At 36.7% G+C, this 17,308-nt stretch overlaps 1 protein-coding gene across 7 annotated transcripts in view; it reads left to right on the top strand.

Annotated features, from left to right (window-relative positions):
* The window catches only part of BBS9 (Bardet-Biedl syndrome 9), a 514,065-nt gene that overhangs the window by 281,412 nt on the left and 215,345 nt on the right, over positions 1–17,308 (top strand). The window lies entirely within an intron of this gene.

Here is a 17,308-nt window from a genome sequence, read left to right on the forward strand (position 1 = left end):
AATAAAATCCACAGGTCTTATTCTGACTTAATGTACTCACTTATGTGGGTATGTGTATTAAGTTGTATACAATTTATCACGTGTAGATTCAACATGTGTCACTACATTCTAGACGCTTCACCACAGAACTCCTTCATGTCCTACATTTCTGGATGTAGGGTGTAGTCACATCCTACATTTCTGCCCTTCTCCCCTGCCCCACTCCATTCTATTGATTTTGAAAGGACAAATCAGATTTTTGTTTTCAGAATTAATTTTCCTAGGGGACAGAAAAATAGCTTACTATGTTTTTGTTCATAATACATTTGTTTCTTAAAAATTTCATAGTTAGACCGGGTGCGGTGGCTCACGCCTGTAATCCCAGCACTTTGGGAGGCCGAGGCGGGCGGATCATGAGGTCAGGACATCAAGACCATCCTGGCTAATATGGTGCAATACTGTCTCTACTGAAAATATAAAAAATTAGCTGGGCATGGTGGCAGGCGCCTGTAATCCTGGCTACTCAGGAGGCTGAGGCAGGGGAATTGATTGAACCCAGGAGGTGGAGGTTGCAGTGAGCCGAGATTGCACCATTGCACGGCAGCCTGGGTGACAGAGCAAGACTCCATCTAAAAAAAAAAAAAAAAAAATTCATGGTTATTTGAAAATTAACAACAAATTAAAGGACAGACTATAGTAGCAGTGGAATATTGGAAGGAGCATTGGGCTTGGAATTCAAACACCGCAGTGTTGTTGCTTATTAGCTGTGTGGTTTCTGGCAATTCCCTTACCTTCCCAGAACTTCTGTTTTGTTCCATAAAATGGGATGACTATTCTTTTGTTACAAAGATTATATTCCATAATGTATGGAATTTACAAAATTTTTTCCACAAATATAGACTGCCAATTTTGTGTGTGTGTGTGCTGGGGTAATTATATAATTCTTCAGTCAGTAGGCACCAATACCCTGTCTGTTCCTCTTTAATACTCTTTTTGTTTTGGTTTGTTTTCTATTTCTTTCCTTCTTTTCCTTTGCCTTTCTCCCATTTCTTTGTTCACTTCTCTGTCTCATTCTGAGGTCTACTGCCATAACTGCCTGCCAGATACTTGAGACTGAAGGTATCGTCAACCTTGTCTTTAATGATGTTGTATCTTTTTGTAGATACAATGGTGGGAGGGCATTTAAAGGAACTTGAAGAGGATGCTTGATTTAATGCTTTCCAGATTTTCTATATAGTAAGACTTCATCTTTTATACATGTAAAGTGCAGAGGTTTTTATTTTTTCTGCTTAGCCTCAGGGTTGAGGTTTTCCATGATTTGTAATATTACAGACAAGACAACCAAAACTATGGCTTTTCACTTGAATATATATTGTTAAGTCCCATGCCTTTTAGATTAACGAAAAGAATGAATAAGCATTTGAAGGAAAAATATGAGTACTATAAGGATTTTGACTTAATTTTTATGTACCTTGCCATTCAATTTTATTTATATATATATATATTTGTAATAGATTAGGGTGAGGTGTTGATTGTTCAATAAGTTTCTGAGCATAATAAAGTCTATTTTAATTCCGTTTAGTCAATTTCTTAATGACATACTTAACACATGGATATAATTTCCCAAAGAAAATGCTAAATTTCCCATCTTGGTTCGTTATCATCTGCTCAAAAATGTAATCATTCTTACTGTTTTTGTTTCTTTTCACATCTTTTTTTTGGCATATAGAAATGAAATATTGTTTCATCAGGCTAAAAAAAACTCCATATAGAGTATCATACTATATGTATTAACCTAGCTCTCTTTTTTCTTTTTCTTCTAAAGTATGTACTGAAACTCTTTGCATATTAGTGCATAGATGTACTTCTCTATTTGTAATGGTTACATAATAGTTTATGATATAGACAGTCTGTATGTAGTATGGACAATCACAGTTTATTAAAGGACAAATCTTAATGATTGTTTTCATGCTGAGTCTAACATTGAGAAAAATCCCTCTTCGACAACTCTCCTGGGATCAAACAAGCATACCACATACCTTATTATCACATACCTTCTGTTTAGTGTTTTTCTTATCTTTATGCTTTGCCTAGGTAGGGAGCATGATTTACATGATGGATTAGCCAAGCTCATGAAATAACAAGCCATGCTAGAGCCCATTCCTGTCCCTGTGGCATAACCCCATTGCATGACTTTACTAGATTTTAAAAGTGTTTTCCTAATGTACCACTTTAAAATTAGATCTGCTACCTGTTTGGAGGTTTTTTTTTTCCTCCTGTGATGGGATCTTTTGATTTTTTGCCAAAGTGTTCTCTATGAGACACACGTATACACACGCACACATACACCAGCATACCCATACATACACATTACCTTACAGATACGTTGTACCAGATTGTAGCTCAACCAATAGTATATGAAAATGCCTGCTTTCCTAGGTATTATTACTTATTTTCATCTTTACAATTTTTAACTGAAACAGTAATTTGATTGTTGTTTTACTTCTTACCTCTTTCGTTGCTTACCAGAGATGCTGCATATTTTTCACGTTAATTGGCAGTTTGTATTTCTTTTTTATGATTTACATATATACACCTTTTGTTTAATATTCTATCATGTTCATCTTTTTCTTACCATTTTATGCATGTTAAGAGTGATAATCTTTGATCATACTTTCATCACACATGTAAATGCTTGGTACCTATTTAACGTATGTAATCTCTCATACATAAAAAAGTTTTACCAATTTGTCATTTGCCTGTTATTTTTTATTTGTAATGTATTTTTGACACATGAGGTTTAAAAAACATTTGCATAGTTAAATCTATCCATTTTTTTCCTTTAGGTTTTTCTGCCTAGAAAATCCTTCCCTATGTATGCCAAGAGTATATGAACATCAATTTATAAATTATTCTAACATTTCTATGCTATGATTCTTTAAATACACTTTTTTTACTCCATCGGGAATTTATTATGCAATTTGGTGAGAATCTAATCTCCCTGCCAAAAATGGTGAGCTTGTTGTCTCAGCCCCTGCTTATCGTATATTCCATTCTTCTACTGAGCTAAAATACTACCTGTATCATTTAACAGTTTTACTGTATAGCAAACCATCCCAAACCTTAGTGGCTTAAAACAACAATAATTCATGATTGTTCATGAGTCTCTGGATTAGCTTGGTAGTTCTGTTGATCTGGGTCATGCTTGACTGATCTTAGCTAGGCTCACTCATGTGTCTCTGGTCAGCTGGTGGCTCAGCTCGGGACTGGATAGCTAGGATGTATTTACTCATGTATTTGGCAGATGGCTTGCAGTTAGCTGAAATAATTTGGCTACATGTCTCTCATGGTCCAGCAGGCTAGACTGGGCTTGTTCACATGGTGACTATATGTCCCAATGCACAAGCACTTTTCAAGCCTCTGTTTGTGTCATGTTTCCAGTGTTCCATTGGCTTTGGTCAATTCAGATTAAAGAGGTGGGGATATAGACTTTGTTGAAGGAGTGGAGAACTGTGTACTTTTTAAATAATCTTTCCTCCTTCTTTCAACATATATTAAATTAGCAAACTATTTTAAATGAACATTTCTTTTTGAAACTTTTCTAATCCTTGAATTTAGGTTTTCTATACTTAAAGATGTCTTTTCTTCTATACTTTTGACATTGAAATTTAAATTTTTGTTGTCATTAAAATCTTATTCACTCATAAGCAGTTGTGGTCTATGGACTCTGAAGATAATTTATCTGAAAATTAATTAGGTTTTTCAAGAGTCGTTTAAAGCAAACAGAGCAGGCTGGGTATGGTGACTCACGCCTGTAATCCCGGGACTTCGGGAGGCCGAGGCAGAAAGATCCCTTGAGCCCAGGAGTTCGAGATCCCTATGAGGAACATAAAGAGACCCTGTCTCTACATAAAATTTGAAAATTAGCTGATAGTGGTGGCACTCACCTGTGGTCTCAGCTACTCAGGAGGCTGAGGTGGGAGGATTGCTTTAGCCCAGGAGGTTGAGGCTGCAATGAGCCATGATTGTGCCTTTGTAGTCTACCCTGGGCGACAGTGTGAGACCCTGTCTCAAAACAAACAAACAAACAAATAAAAAATAAAGAAATAAATAAAAATAATGCAAACAGAGCACCAGTGTTGTTTTTAGGCGAGTAAAACTGTCTGAATATTTGCCCATGTGCTTAGTTATGGTCAGTTCTTTGAAGGATGGAATCTATTATCCAGTTTTTTTGTCGGTCTTCACCTTAGCTTTGTCCAGGACTGGCTTCATGGGCATGTCACCTGCACAGTCACACAGAGCCCTGTTTTTGGTTTAATGCTCTGTAGTAGCCATATTGAGTTTCTTAATACTTTTAGAACAAGGGACCCTGTATTTTTATTTTGCTCTGGGCACCTCAAATAATGTAGCTGGTCCTGGCCCTGTTAGGATAATAACAACTTTCTGATGAGTAGAACAAGAGACCTGGGAGTTCAAATACAGAGCAAAGTTCAAATAGAGAACAGCCCTATTACCTCTACCCCAAATCACATGTAGGCCTCTCCAAAGATGAAGAAAAGGAGATGCAATGGACATCAGTGGTAGCTCTTCTGGATAGCTCAAGTGCTTCTTTTTGGGACAAACATATTGGTTAACTGGCAATGAGGCAACCATCCATGAAGGGTTATCTCATTTAGGACAGTCATCCTGCAATCAGCCCTCTCTTGGCCTATTGTGGGTGGCAGCCTCTTATTATATTTCTAACAGGTGGGTCACTGGCTTCAAGATGCATCATTAATAGTTTTGAGTTTTGATACAAAAGCCAACCACTTCCCTCCCTATTTTCAAATGCAGGTTATTTCCTGTATCCTGTACAGGAACCCTCAAAGCCACATTCCCCTCTTATTTTTGCTAGCATGCCTTGCCTACATAGTGTCTACTACTGCATCATACTCCAGTGGGAGCATACAACAAGCACCCTTACTGAGGCCAATCTAAGGTTGAAGCAAGGAGAGGGGACCTGGGATTATCAATCTGGAAAAAGCATAGCATGATTCTTACAAGGGAAGGATTTGGCCTCCAGTGAATAAATATTTTTCAGTTGCCCACCACAGTTTCAGTAATTATGTTGTATTATGCAGCCATAAAAAAGAACAAGATTATATCCTTTCCAGGGACATAGATGGAGCTGGAGGCCATTATCCTTAGCAAACTAACACAGGAACAGGAAACTAAATACTACATATTCTCACTTATAAGTGGGAGCTGCATAGAGAGGAACAACACACACTGGGGCCTATTGGAGGGTGAGGGGTGGGAGGAGGGAGAGGATCAGGAAAAGTAACTAATGGGTACTAGGCCCAGTATGTGAGTAGTGAAATAATCTGTACAACAAACCCCCATGACACAAGTTTACCTATGTAACAAACCTGCACATGTACCCCTGAACTTAAAATACAAGTTAAAACTCATAAAATTTTGGGGCAAATATCATCCTTTTTGAAAGAATTTTCATCTTTACTTTTAGCTTTGGAGGTATAATGTTGAAAGAATGTAACCGTGTTGAGAATGTCTTCTTTTCAGTAGTTAGAAACCTAAATTTCCTCATTCGTAAAGTTGGAATACTGCTTTCTCAATCAATTGAATGTATTTTTGGAGGACCTAAGAAATAAAGTAGGAGAAAAGAAAGGAAATTCTTATTTATTGGGTGTCTGCTGAGTTTGAAGTAAATTTTATTTATTACTTCATTTAATACTTAGAATCATCATGTGAGGGTGGCATTATTGTTTATAGAGGAAGAACGTGAGACTCTGAGTAGAGTTAAGAAACTTGCTCAGTGTTACATAGATGCTAAACATTGTATTGCAAAGTCCAGGCTTTAGAATATCATGTGGCAATTTTACTTTAATAATTGCCAGGTGGTACATAGACAGCCTGGATTTTCTTTAGCAAAATTACGGTCAGGGTAAAGAAAAAGGAGATGTGTGCAAACTGTACATGTTCATGCTATGTATATGTATATTCATGATCGTCTAATAGTCATTGTATACACACCTATTAGAAAGGTAACAAAATCTTTTGGAGAGTTCCCTCAAATCTGAAATTATATCTGAAACTTAAGTATCAGAGGCCTTTTTTTGTGTGACTTTGTTGATTTCGCGAATACCGAAGTTTAGCTTCTTTGCCTTCAAATGCTAATGCTTATTGGCAGAAAAGTTTTGCAAAATAAATTCTCTATTTCATTTTAAAATTTTCACATAAATTTGTTAGTCAAAGCAAGACTGATTGGTTGAGTAAATTGAAATGGGAGAAATCAGACTTACCCTATGACTTGGCTTATGTTTTGATGCTATTGTATGTACTGGGGTTTTTCTCCTCACTTCAACACTAACTCTCTGTTGTAGCAGAGGGAAAATGTTTACTGATCTAAAAGTTGGTGTCAGATGACATATGTGTGATGTAATGACTGATAGTCATTAATGTTCTAGAGAAGCAGTTGGCTGATTTTTCTCTTCTACAAAACAGAGGCTGTATTAGGCATAATTTTAAATAGAGATCCTGTGGTTTGGAGTTTGCTCTTTGTTGCTTTTTCTGTACTTAAAACTTCTTTCCACTCTGTTTATTTATATAGTATTGATATATAAAAATCATTTTAAGTCACGCAGAAGCCTAAAAGCTTTTTGGTTCATGGGTTTTTAAATGAGCGTGATTTTGGCGATAACACAGAGGAATATATAATGAAACCATTCAGAGGCCCACTTTCCTCATTGTCATGGACAAGTAAAAATAATATGCTGAGAGACTGAGAAGGAGCTTTCATGGATGTGGTGATGTTGCTGGGCTTGTTTTTCTTTTTTTTTGCTTTTCCTTAGGAATGTTTGTTTCTTCTTCTTCTTCTTCTTCTTCTTCTTCTTCTTCTTCTTCTTCTTCTTCTTCTTCTTCTTCTTCTTCTTTCTTCTTTCTTCTTTCTTCTTCTTTCTTTTCTTCTTCTTCTCTTTCTTCTTCTTCTTCTCTTTCTTCTTCTTCTTCTTTTCTTCTTTCTTCTTCTTCTTCTCCTCCTCCTCCTCCTCCTCCTCCTTCTCCTCCTCCTCCTTCTCCTCCTCCTTCTCCTCCTCCTCCTCCTTCTCCTCCTCCTCCTCCTTCTCCTCCTCCTCCTCCTTCTTCTCCTCCTCCTCCTCCTTCTTCTTCTCCTCCTCCTCCTCCTTCTCCTCCTTCTCCTCCTTCTCCTCCTCCTTCTCCTTCTTTCTTCTTTCTTCTTCTTCTTCTTTTCTTCTTCTCCTTCTTCTTCTTCTCCTCCTCCTCCCTCCTTCTCCCTTCTTTCTTCTCCTCCTCCTCCTCCTTCTTTCTTCTTCTTTCTTTTTTTTTTTTAATTATACTTTAAGTTCTAGGGTACATGTGCACAACATGCAGGTTTGTTACATATGTATACATGTGCCGTGTTGGTGTGCTGCACCCATTAACTTGTCATTTACATTAGGTATATCTCCTAATGCTATCCCTTCACCCTCCCCCCTCCCCACTGTAGGCCCCGGTGTGTGATGTTCCCCTTCCCGAGTCCAAGTGATCTCATTGTTCAGTTCCCACCTATGAGTGAGAACATGAGGTGCTTGGTTTTCTGTTCTTGTGATAGTTTGCTAAGAATGATGGTTTCCAGCTGCATCCATGTCCCTACAAAGGACACGAACTCATCCTTTCTTATGGCTGCATAGTATTCCATGGTGTATATGTGCCACGTTTTCTTTATCCAGTCTGTCATTGATGGACATTTGGGTTGGTTCCATGTCTTTACTATTGTGAATAGTGCCACAATAAACATACGTGTGCATGTGTCTTTAAAGCAGCATGATTTATAATCCTTTGGGTATATACCCAGTAATGGGATGGCTGGGTCAAATGGTATTTCTAGTTCTAGATCCTTGAGGAATCGCCACACTGTCTTCTACAATGGTTGAACTAGTTTACAGTCCCACCAACAGTGTAAGTGTTCCTATTTCTCCACATCCTCTCCAGCACCTGTTGTTTCCTGGTTTTTTAATGATTGCCGTTCTAACTGGTGTGAGATGGTATCTCATTGTGATTTTGATTTGCATTTCTCTGATGGCGAGTGATGATGAGCATTTTTTCGTGTTTCTGTTGGCTGTATGAATGTCCTCTTTTGAGAAGTGTCTGTTTATATCTTTTGCCCACTTTTTGATGGGGTTGTTTGTTTTTTTCTTGTAAATTTGTTTGAGTTCTTTGTAGGTTCTGGATATTAACTCTTTGTCAGATGAGTAGATTGCAAAAATTTTCTCCCATTCTGTAGGTTGCCTGTTCACTCTGATGGTATTTTTTTTTTGCTGTGCAGAAGCTCTTTAGTTTAATTAGATCCCATTTGTCAATTTTGGCTTTTGTTACTGTTACTTTTGGTGTTTTAGACATCTGGGCTTGTTTTTCATATAACCACTTAAGAGCTAAAAGGAGATTCTTTCTTAGAAGGTGATAGAGTAAATAGGTGAGAAAGGAGGAGGACACAGAAATTTGCAATCGTATGTTTGTGGATGAACGGGGTGGTAAGTGAAAACAAAACAAAACAAAAAAACTGAGATGTCAGTAAAATAATGGAATTTATATGTTTTTACCCTATAATTTTACTCTTAAATATTTAGGCAAGGAAATAGTTCACAAAGAAAAAAAATACATTCATCAAGATGTTCATTTATATTATTAATTATCTTTGCAGGAAATTGTAACCAGCTTTCTAGTTGGAAAGTGATTAGGTTTATCATAGTACTACTATTTGATGTGATATAATTGCATATCATTATTGCATTTCATTATTTTCAAAACCAGAATGATATATCAAAAACATTTTATGTAACTGAAAAAAGCAGATTATGAAATAGTGTATAGTAAGTTACAAATAATGAAATAGATGTGTCTATAATAGATAAATGTGCAAAAAATTGAAAATGGCGTATGTTTGTTTTAGATGACTTTACATTTTTACACAATTTTAAAAAATGTTATAATTTGATGAGTACATGTATAGCAAGAATTAATATTGTGCAAATGGCCATACTGCCTAAGATAATTTATAGATTAATGGTAGTCCCATTAAATTACCATTGAAATTCTTCACAGAATTAGAGAAACTATTTTAAAATTTATATGGAACCAAAAAAAGAGCATGAATAGCCAAGACAATCCTAAGCAAAAAGAGCAAAGCTGGAGGCATCACTCCACCTGACTTCAAACTATCCTGCAAGGCTACAGTAACCAAAACAGCATGGTACTGGTACAAGAACACACACACACACAGACCAATGTAACAGAATAGAGAACTCAGAAATAAGACTGCACAACTACAACCATGTGATCTTTGACAAACCTGACAAAAATAATCAGTGGGGAAAGAATTTCTTATTTAATAAATGGTGCTAGGAGAGCTAGCTAGCCATATGCAAAAACTGAAACTGGACCTCTTCCTTATACCAAATACCAATGCTAACTCAAGATTGATCACGACTATCATCAGCGTGAACAGACAACCTACAGAATGGGAAAAAATATTTGCAGTCTCTCCATCTGACAAAGGTCTAATAGCTAGAGTCTACAAGGAACTTAAACAAATTTACAAGAAAAAAACAAACCCATTAAAAAGTGGGCAAAGGACATGAACAGAAACGTCTGAAAAGAAGACATACCTGTAGCCAAAAAGCATCTGGAAAAAAAGCTTAGCATCACTGATCATTAGAGAAATGCAAATCAAAACTATAATGAGATACCATCTCACACACCAGTCAGAATGGGTATAATTAAAACCTCAAAAAACAGCAGACACTGGTGAGGCTGAAGAGAGAAAGGAACATGTTTATACTGTTGGTGGGAGTGTAATTTAGTTCAACCTTGTGGAAGACAGTGTGGTGATTTCTCAAAGACCTAGAGGCAGAAATACCATTTGACTGAGCAATCCCATTACTGGGTATATACCTAAAAGAATATAAATTTTCATATGCATACATACAAATGCATGTATGCATATGTTCATTGCAGCACTATTCACAATAACAAAAACATGGAATCAACCGAATGCCCATCAGTGATAGATTAGATAAAGAAATTGTGGTACATATGCACCATGGAATACTATGCAGCTGTCAAAAGGAACGAGATCATGTCCTTTGCAGGATCATGGGTGGATCTGGAAGCCATTATCCTCAGCAAACTAATGCAGGAACAGAAAACCAAACACTGCATGTTCTCACTTATAAGTGGTAGCTGAATGATGAGAACACATGGACACATTGTGAGGGGAAACTGTACACACTGGGGCCTGTGGGAGTGGGGTCAGGGAAGGGAGAGCATCAGGAGGAATAGCTAATGGGTGCTGGGATTAATATCTAGGTGATAGATTGATCTGTGCAACAAACCACTGTGCCACCTGTTTACCTGTGTAATAAACCTGCACATCCTGCACGTGTACTCTTGAACTTAAAATAATAGTTGAAGGAAAAATAAATAAAAATTAAGAATAATTGATGAGCATACAAATAGCTTTTTTAAAACAATGTGAATGCATTAATCTACTGAATCATACACTTGAAAATAGTTAAGATGGTAAATTTTATGTTATGTTTGTTTTACCAGATATAATACCACAGATAACAACTTTTTGAAAACTGGGTTGTAGTTATGGAACTCATGTTCTTCATTGGTAATTCTGAGGGAGCTATTTTCTCTTTCCTGTCTATACCCTGTGAACTTGGTTCTCTGGTCTCAGAATGTTTAGACTTTTGAATTATTCCATATATGAGTTAGTTTATTCCTGTTCACTCAAAAAAGAGCAGTTAGATAACTGAATGGTATGCTTGAGTGAGTGTAAAGGTGGATGTTCTCTTGCTCTGTCTGACCTTTGCTAGTTTCTCAGCCAAACAAGAGCAATATACAAAGCTCTTTCAAAATTTTGTAAATTTTTCTTCATCCGGGTCATAGTAATCTCCAAAGAGTGTTTGTTATAAGTATGTCCCTGATGTATTCAGTATCTGTGTGGGTGTAGAGTCTATACACTGTCTGACAGAAATTTGTTCAAGTCACAAATGTGAGCCACATATATGATTTTTAATTTCCTAGAAGGTTAAAAGAGTAAAGGGAAACAAGTTAAAATAATTTTAACACTGTATTTTATTTAATTAATTAATTTATTTTTTGAGACAGAGTCTCGCTCCATCACCCAGGCTAGCATACAGTGGTATTATCTCAGCTCACTGCTGTGACTACAGGCACAAGCCACCAAACCTGGCTAATTTTTGTATTTTTAGTAGAGACAGGCTTTCCCTATGTTGGCCAGGCAGGTCACAAACTCAAGTGACCCGCCCACCTTGGCCTCCCAAAGTGCTGGGTTTACAGGTGTGAGCTACCATGCTCAGCCCAACAATGTATTTTATTTAACTCTATATATTCAATATATCATTTCAACATGTAGTAAAATTAGAATTATTAATGAGATATTTTATATTTCATAGTAGGTCTTCAAAAATCTGGTTTATTTTATATGTGTAGCACATTTCAAGTGTGAATTAGCTATATGTGGCTATCAGACAGTGCCGTGCCAGGCATAGAGCATTGTCAGCTCCTCATTTTATGTTGTTTCTTGTGATGTCTTTTTTCTTGAGTATTTTTTTCTTTCCTTTAGTCCTTTTAAATTCTTATTCATGCATAGACTATCCCTGAGCCAATGATTTTCACTCACTGGATATGAATAGCAGGCAGTTATGAAGCACTCTTAGGTGGTTAGAGAATCACCAGAAACTGTACATTCAAATATTGTTTAAAACAATGTCATCAAATTTTATGTCAACAGACTTGAGTCCTAGTTCCAGCTCTTTCTGGCGCTTTGACTTTGGGCATATCACTTCACCTCTCTTGAGCTTCACCTTCTTCGCTTTAATCTGTGGACCCTGTAGATAGAACCTGTCTGAGTAACATCTTGCATGGTGCTTATTTTCCAGTAAAATTCTCAGTAAATGCTCATTGTACCTGCATAATGGTTATGAAAAGGGACTTGGAGTCTTAAATTTTCATCAGTTCAGAATGTCAGAAATCAGTGGGGCCTTAGGGATCGTCCAGTGCCAGCCTCGAAACTGGGGTGAGGTTGGTTGCCCGGCAGCAATTGTCAGGTAGACTGTAATGACAATGGTGTAAGTTACAGGGCTGTGTGTGACTGAATCAGTTTCAGAAAAGATATGTAAGTGCAAAGTGTTATTACAACATTGCAGGTATGCTTCCCTGGATTTAGGTATGTAATGCTAATTGACATTAATGGGGATTGTATATACTTCAAGGGGAGAACAGACCTATTATCGTATGAAAACATTCTCCTTTTAATAACCATCTGGTATGCTTTACTTCCCTGGGGGTGTGTTCACTTTTTACAAATTGAATGCATGCTTCTTTATCTGCATGTTCTTCAATCAGCATTTGAGTTTTCTGCTTGCTAGTGTTAGCTCGAACAACTGGCTGTATTGTAAATTTAATATTAGGATTTTATCTTGGTAAGTTTATCAGATTCAGTAATTTGATCACCTTTCTGAAATAAACTATTCTGAGTCAGAAGTAATCAGTGTGTACCCTCTTCTGCTAAAATTTCGTTCTATTTGTTGTTTGATCTTTAAAAAAAATAGTCCTTTGAGATGTACTCAGAAACAAGATGTTTCTAATATTACAATAAAACTATTAATGGGCTCATTATGCGGAAATGAAAATCTTATCTTTTTGTGTCAGTGATGACAGAAAAATACATAAGTGGCCTCCAATTATCTGTAATTGTATGAGGATTTCTTTCATTTATGTTATCTGTCTTCCTGTTTAATCCCATCTGGCACAATTGTTCTTTTTGTATTAGTTTTTTGTAAAGGAGTTCTGAATGGTTTGAATTGTGAATTAGCAATTATTACAACCCTTATAACCCTCACAATCCTCCCCTCCACCTTCCTTCCTTTTCCCTCATTTTCTCTCTCTCTTTAAGTAGAGGAAAACAAAGCCAGTTTCCTAGAGAGATTATTTTGTAATCTTTCTCAGCAAAAGAAAAAGATGTGCTGTCTTTATAAGCATATCTATGAACAGCTGAGCAGTTATATCAACCCTGATATGTTTCTCTGTATATTAATATATAGTGAGCTAATAGTGCTCACAGTGTTGCTTGAAAGTACCAAATATAACTAAGGATAAATTAAGGTACTGTACTTCCTAGAAAGATACTATTATGAGGCCCAGCTGTATATCCTGGAACAATCTAGCAGTAGGAAAAGTGATTTAATGTAATTAAAATAAATGTACTTTGAACATTGGACTTTAAGCGGATTTAAATATATCTGTCATACTACCTGAGAATCACTGATAGAATGTCATGCAGTAAGATCAACACCTATCCAACTTTATCATGCTCCCAGATGGGCCACCTGTATTTTTGTTTTTAACTTCCTTTTTATATGATTTTCAAATCTCTTATAGCAGGATATTAAATTTCAGAGAATTAGGCCCTCACCCAAATACTGATTTCCCCACTTTCCTCCACCCTATCTCATCTAGGACTGGCTTCTAGCTGATCACTTAATATTCTTTTTCGTTTGATTCCCAGTTAGAATGATAAACCAGAAGCCATATTCTTGGAGATGTTTTTCCTGTGAAAGTGATAGATTTTCATGGGACCATTTCCCTCCATCTTTTGTCTCACTTTTGTGATTCAAGGTAAAAGTATTTGAGATGATCTGCCTGTTGACAAAAAGAGTCAAACTGTAGAATATTTGAAGAGATTTATTCTGAGCCAAGTGTGAGCAACCAGTGGCCTGGGGTACAGTCTCAAGAGGTCCTGAGAACATGTGCCTAAGGTGGTCAGGCTGCAGCTTGGAATTATACAATTTAGGGAGACATAGACATCAAGCAATACATGTAAGATGTTGGTTTGGTCTGGTAAGGTGGGACAGCTTGAAGGGGTGGGGGCAGGGCTTCCAGGTCATAGTTGAATTCAAGGATTTTCTAATTGGCAGTTGCTTGAAAGAGTTACGTTGTTGTCTAAAGACCTAGAATCAATGGAAGGAATATCTGGGTTAAGATAAGACATCCTGGAGACCAAGGTTCCCTTGATACAGATTAAACCTTCAGACAGCAGGCCTCAGAGAACAGATTGCCAATGTTTCTTATCAGATTCTCAGTTGATTCTGTCTAGGAAAAAGGCCTGGAAAGGGAAGGGGATTCTACAGAATGTAGATTTTTTTCCCCACAAGAGACAGCTTTGCAGGGCTATTTCAAGATATGACAAAGAAACATATTTGGTTTAAAATGTTTTGATTTCCTTCCTTATATAATATCACGTGATATTTTGCTAGAGTCAGATTGGAAAGTAAGCCGTGTTATGTAGGGTTAAATAAAAACTCTCTGATGATACTTCATGGTTTGTAGAGTGTGACTCCTCACGCCCTTGCTAAATCCAGGTCATGGTCTCAAGGAAGCCCATAGGTCCTGGTCCTTATGGTCAAATGTGTCAACAAATTGTCTCACTTGATAAGGTTAATTTTATGAATGTAAATATCTGTGGTTTTCATTTGTTTGTATTTGTCTTATTCCAAGACCTTCAAGGGAATCCCTTGCCTATTAGATTACGTTGAAATTTCTCACTTTGACATTCAAAAATTTCTGAAGAGTTGCACCCAGTTACTTCTAATTTCATCTCCTATTTCTGCAGAAACTACATGCTGGTCAAGCTACCCTATCCTCTGAAAAAGAAACAACACGGCTTTATTGAGATATAATTTGCATACCAAAACTCATGTGTTGTAGTGTACCATTTAAGGATTTTTAGTAAATCTGTAGAGTTGTGCAACCATCACCACAATCCAATTTTAAACATTACCATTCCCCCGAAAGCCCACTTGTGCCCAGTTACACCTAATCCTCACTCCCATTCTAACTACAAGAAACTACTAATCTACCTTCTGTCTTCATAGGTTGGTCTTTTCTGGATATTTCATATAAATGGAATCATACTATATGTAGTCTTTAGCGTCTTTTACCTAACGTCATGTTTTTGAGGTTCATCTATCAGTTTTCCTCAGTGGTTGCTCCCTTTTATTTTATTTCCTCAACTTTTATCTTAGAATCAGGTGGTACCTGTGCAGGCTTGTTACAAAGGTATATTGCATGATGCTGAGGTTTGGAGTATGAATGAACCTGTCACCCAGGTAGTGAGCATAGTACCCGAGAGGTAGTTTTTCAACTCTTATCCCTCTTTCTTCCTCCCCACTCTTACATCGCTCCAATATCTGTTGTTCCTAACTTTATGTCCATATGTATCCAATGTTTTAGTTCCCACTTATAAGTGAGAACATGTGATATTTGGTTTTCTGTTTGTGTTAATTAAGTATAATGGCTTCCAGCTACATCCATGTTGCTGCAAAGATATGATTTCATTCTTTGTTTATGACTGCACAGTATTCCATGGTGTTTATATACCACATTTTCTTTAAAAATTTTTTAAAAAATAATTTCAACTTTTATTTTAGATTCAGGGAGTAGTTGTGCAGATCTGTCACATGGGTATATTGAGGGATGTTGAGGTTTGGGGTATGGATCCTGTCACCCAGGTAGCGAGCATGGTATCCAATAGCTAGTTTTTCAACCTACACCCCCCCCCCCAACTCAAATCGTCCCCAGTACCACATTTTCTTTATGTAATTCACTGTTGATGGGTACTGGGTTGATTCCGTGTCTTTCCTATTGTGAATAATGTGGTGATGAACATATAGGTGCATGTGTCTTTTTGGTAGAATTTGTCTTTGGGTCTGTACTCTGTAACGGGATTGTTGGGTTGAATGATAGTTCAACTCTCAGTTCTCTGAGAAATCTCCATACTGCTCTCCACAGTGGATGAACTAATTTACATTTCTACCAACAGTAGAAGTGTTCCCTTTTCTCTGCAGCCTCACGAGTATCTGTTATTTTTTGGCTTTTTAACAAAAACCATTCTGACCAGTTTGAGATGGTATCTCATTGTGGTTTTCATTTGCATTTCTCTGATGATTAGTGATGATGAACATTTATTCATATGTTTGTTGGCTAATTGTATGTCTTCTTTTGAGAAGTGTCTGTTGATGTCCATTGCCCATTTTTTAATGAGTTTGTTTTTTGCTTGTTGATTAGTTTAAATTCCTTATATCTCGTTCTGTAGGTTGTATGTTTATTCTGATGATCATTTCTATTGTTGTGCAGGCACTCTTTAGTTTAATTGGGTCCCACTTGCCCATTTTTGTTTTTGTTGCGGTTGTGTTTGAGGACTTAGTCATAAATTCATTGCCACAGCTGATATTGAGAAGTGTATTTCCTATGTTTTCTTCCAGGATTTTTATAGCTGGAGGTCTTACATTTTAAGTCTTTGATTCACCTTGAGTTAATTTTAGTATATCATAATAGGTAGGGATCTAGTATCATTCTTCTGCATATGGATAGCCAGCTATGCCAGCACCATTTATTGAATAGGGAGTCTCCTCCCCATGCTTATTTTTGTTGACTTTGTCAAAGATTGATGGTTGTAGGTGTGCAGCTCTATTTCTGGGTTCTGTGTTCTCTTCTATTGGTCTGTGTGTCTGTTTTTGTACCAGTACCATGCTGTTTTGGTTACTGTAGCCTTGTAGTATAGTTTGAACTTGGGTAACGTGATGCCTCCAGGTTGTCCTATTTTATATTCCTACCAGCAGTGTATGAGGATTCTATTTCTCCACATCCTTACATTACTTATTGGTGTCTGTTAATTTTTTTAAAATTATAGTCATTCTAGTAGGTGTGTAGTGGTACCTCATTGTAGTTTTATTTTGCATTTTCCTAATGATGTTGAGCTTTTTAAAAATATGTTTATTAGACTATTATTTTTTGATCAAATTTACCATATACATTTCTCCCACCGTGCCTTTGCTTACGTTATTTTTACTACATGTATTTCCCTTTTCTTTCCCTCATCTTCCTTTATGGAAGCTTCCCATAGATAACCTCTTATCTTTCAAGCTTTTCCTATTACACCATGCGTTTTCCAGTTATCTGTGATTTCTTCTGCCTTTAAACCTTAGGAGCACTATGATTAAACCTCTGTTGTGAAATTTACTTATATTATTCTGTCTTATGTTACAGTTTCTTGGGTACTTCTATCTTTTCTCCTGGTGAGCTTGGACAACTGGGACCATTTATTTGCTTGCCCACCAATGCACAGAACAGTAACATAATTGAAATAATCCATGACTGTTTGACAAATAGACCTCAGAGAAAGATGTATGTTAAAAAAGAGATGGCTTATTCTTCAATTTATTTTCATGTTCCCTGTTCTCTT

This window comes from Piliocolobus tephrosceles, chromosome 8 (genome assembly GCF_002776525.5).
Source record: "Piliocolobus tephrosceles isolate RC106 chromosome 8, ASM277652v3, whole genome shotgun sequence".
NCBI classification, from domain to species: Eukaryota; Metazoa; Chordata; class Mammalia; order Primates; family Cercopithecidae; genus Piliocolobus; species Piliocolobus tephrosceles.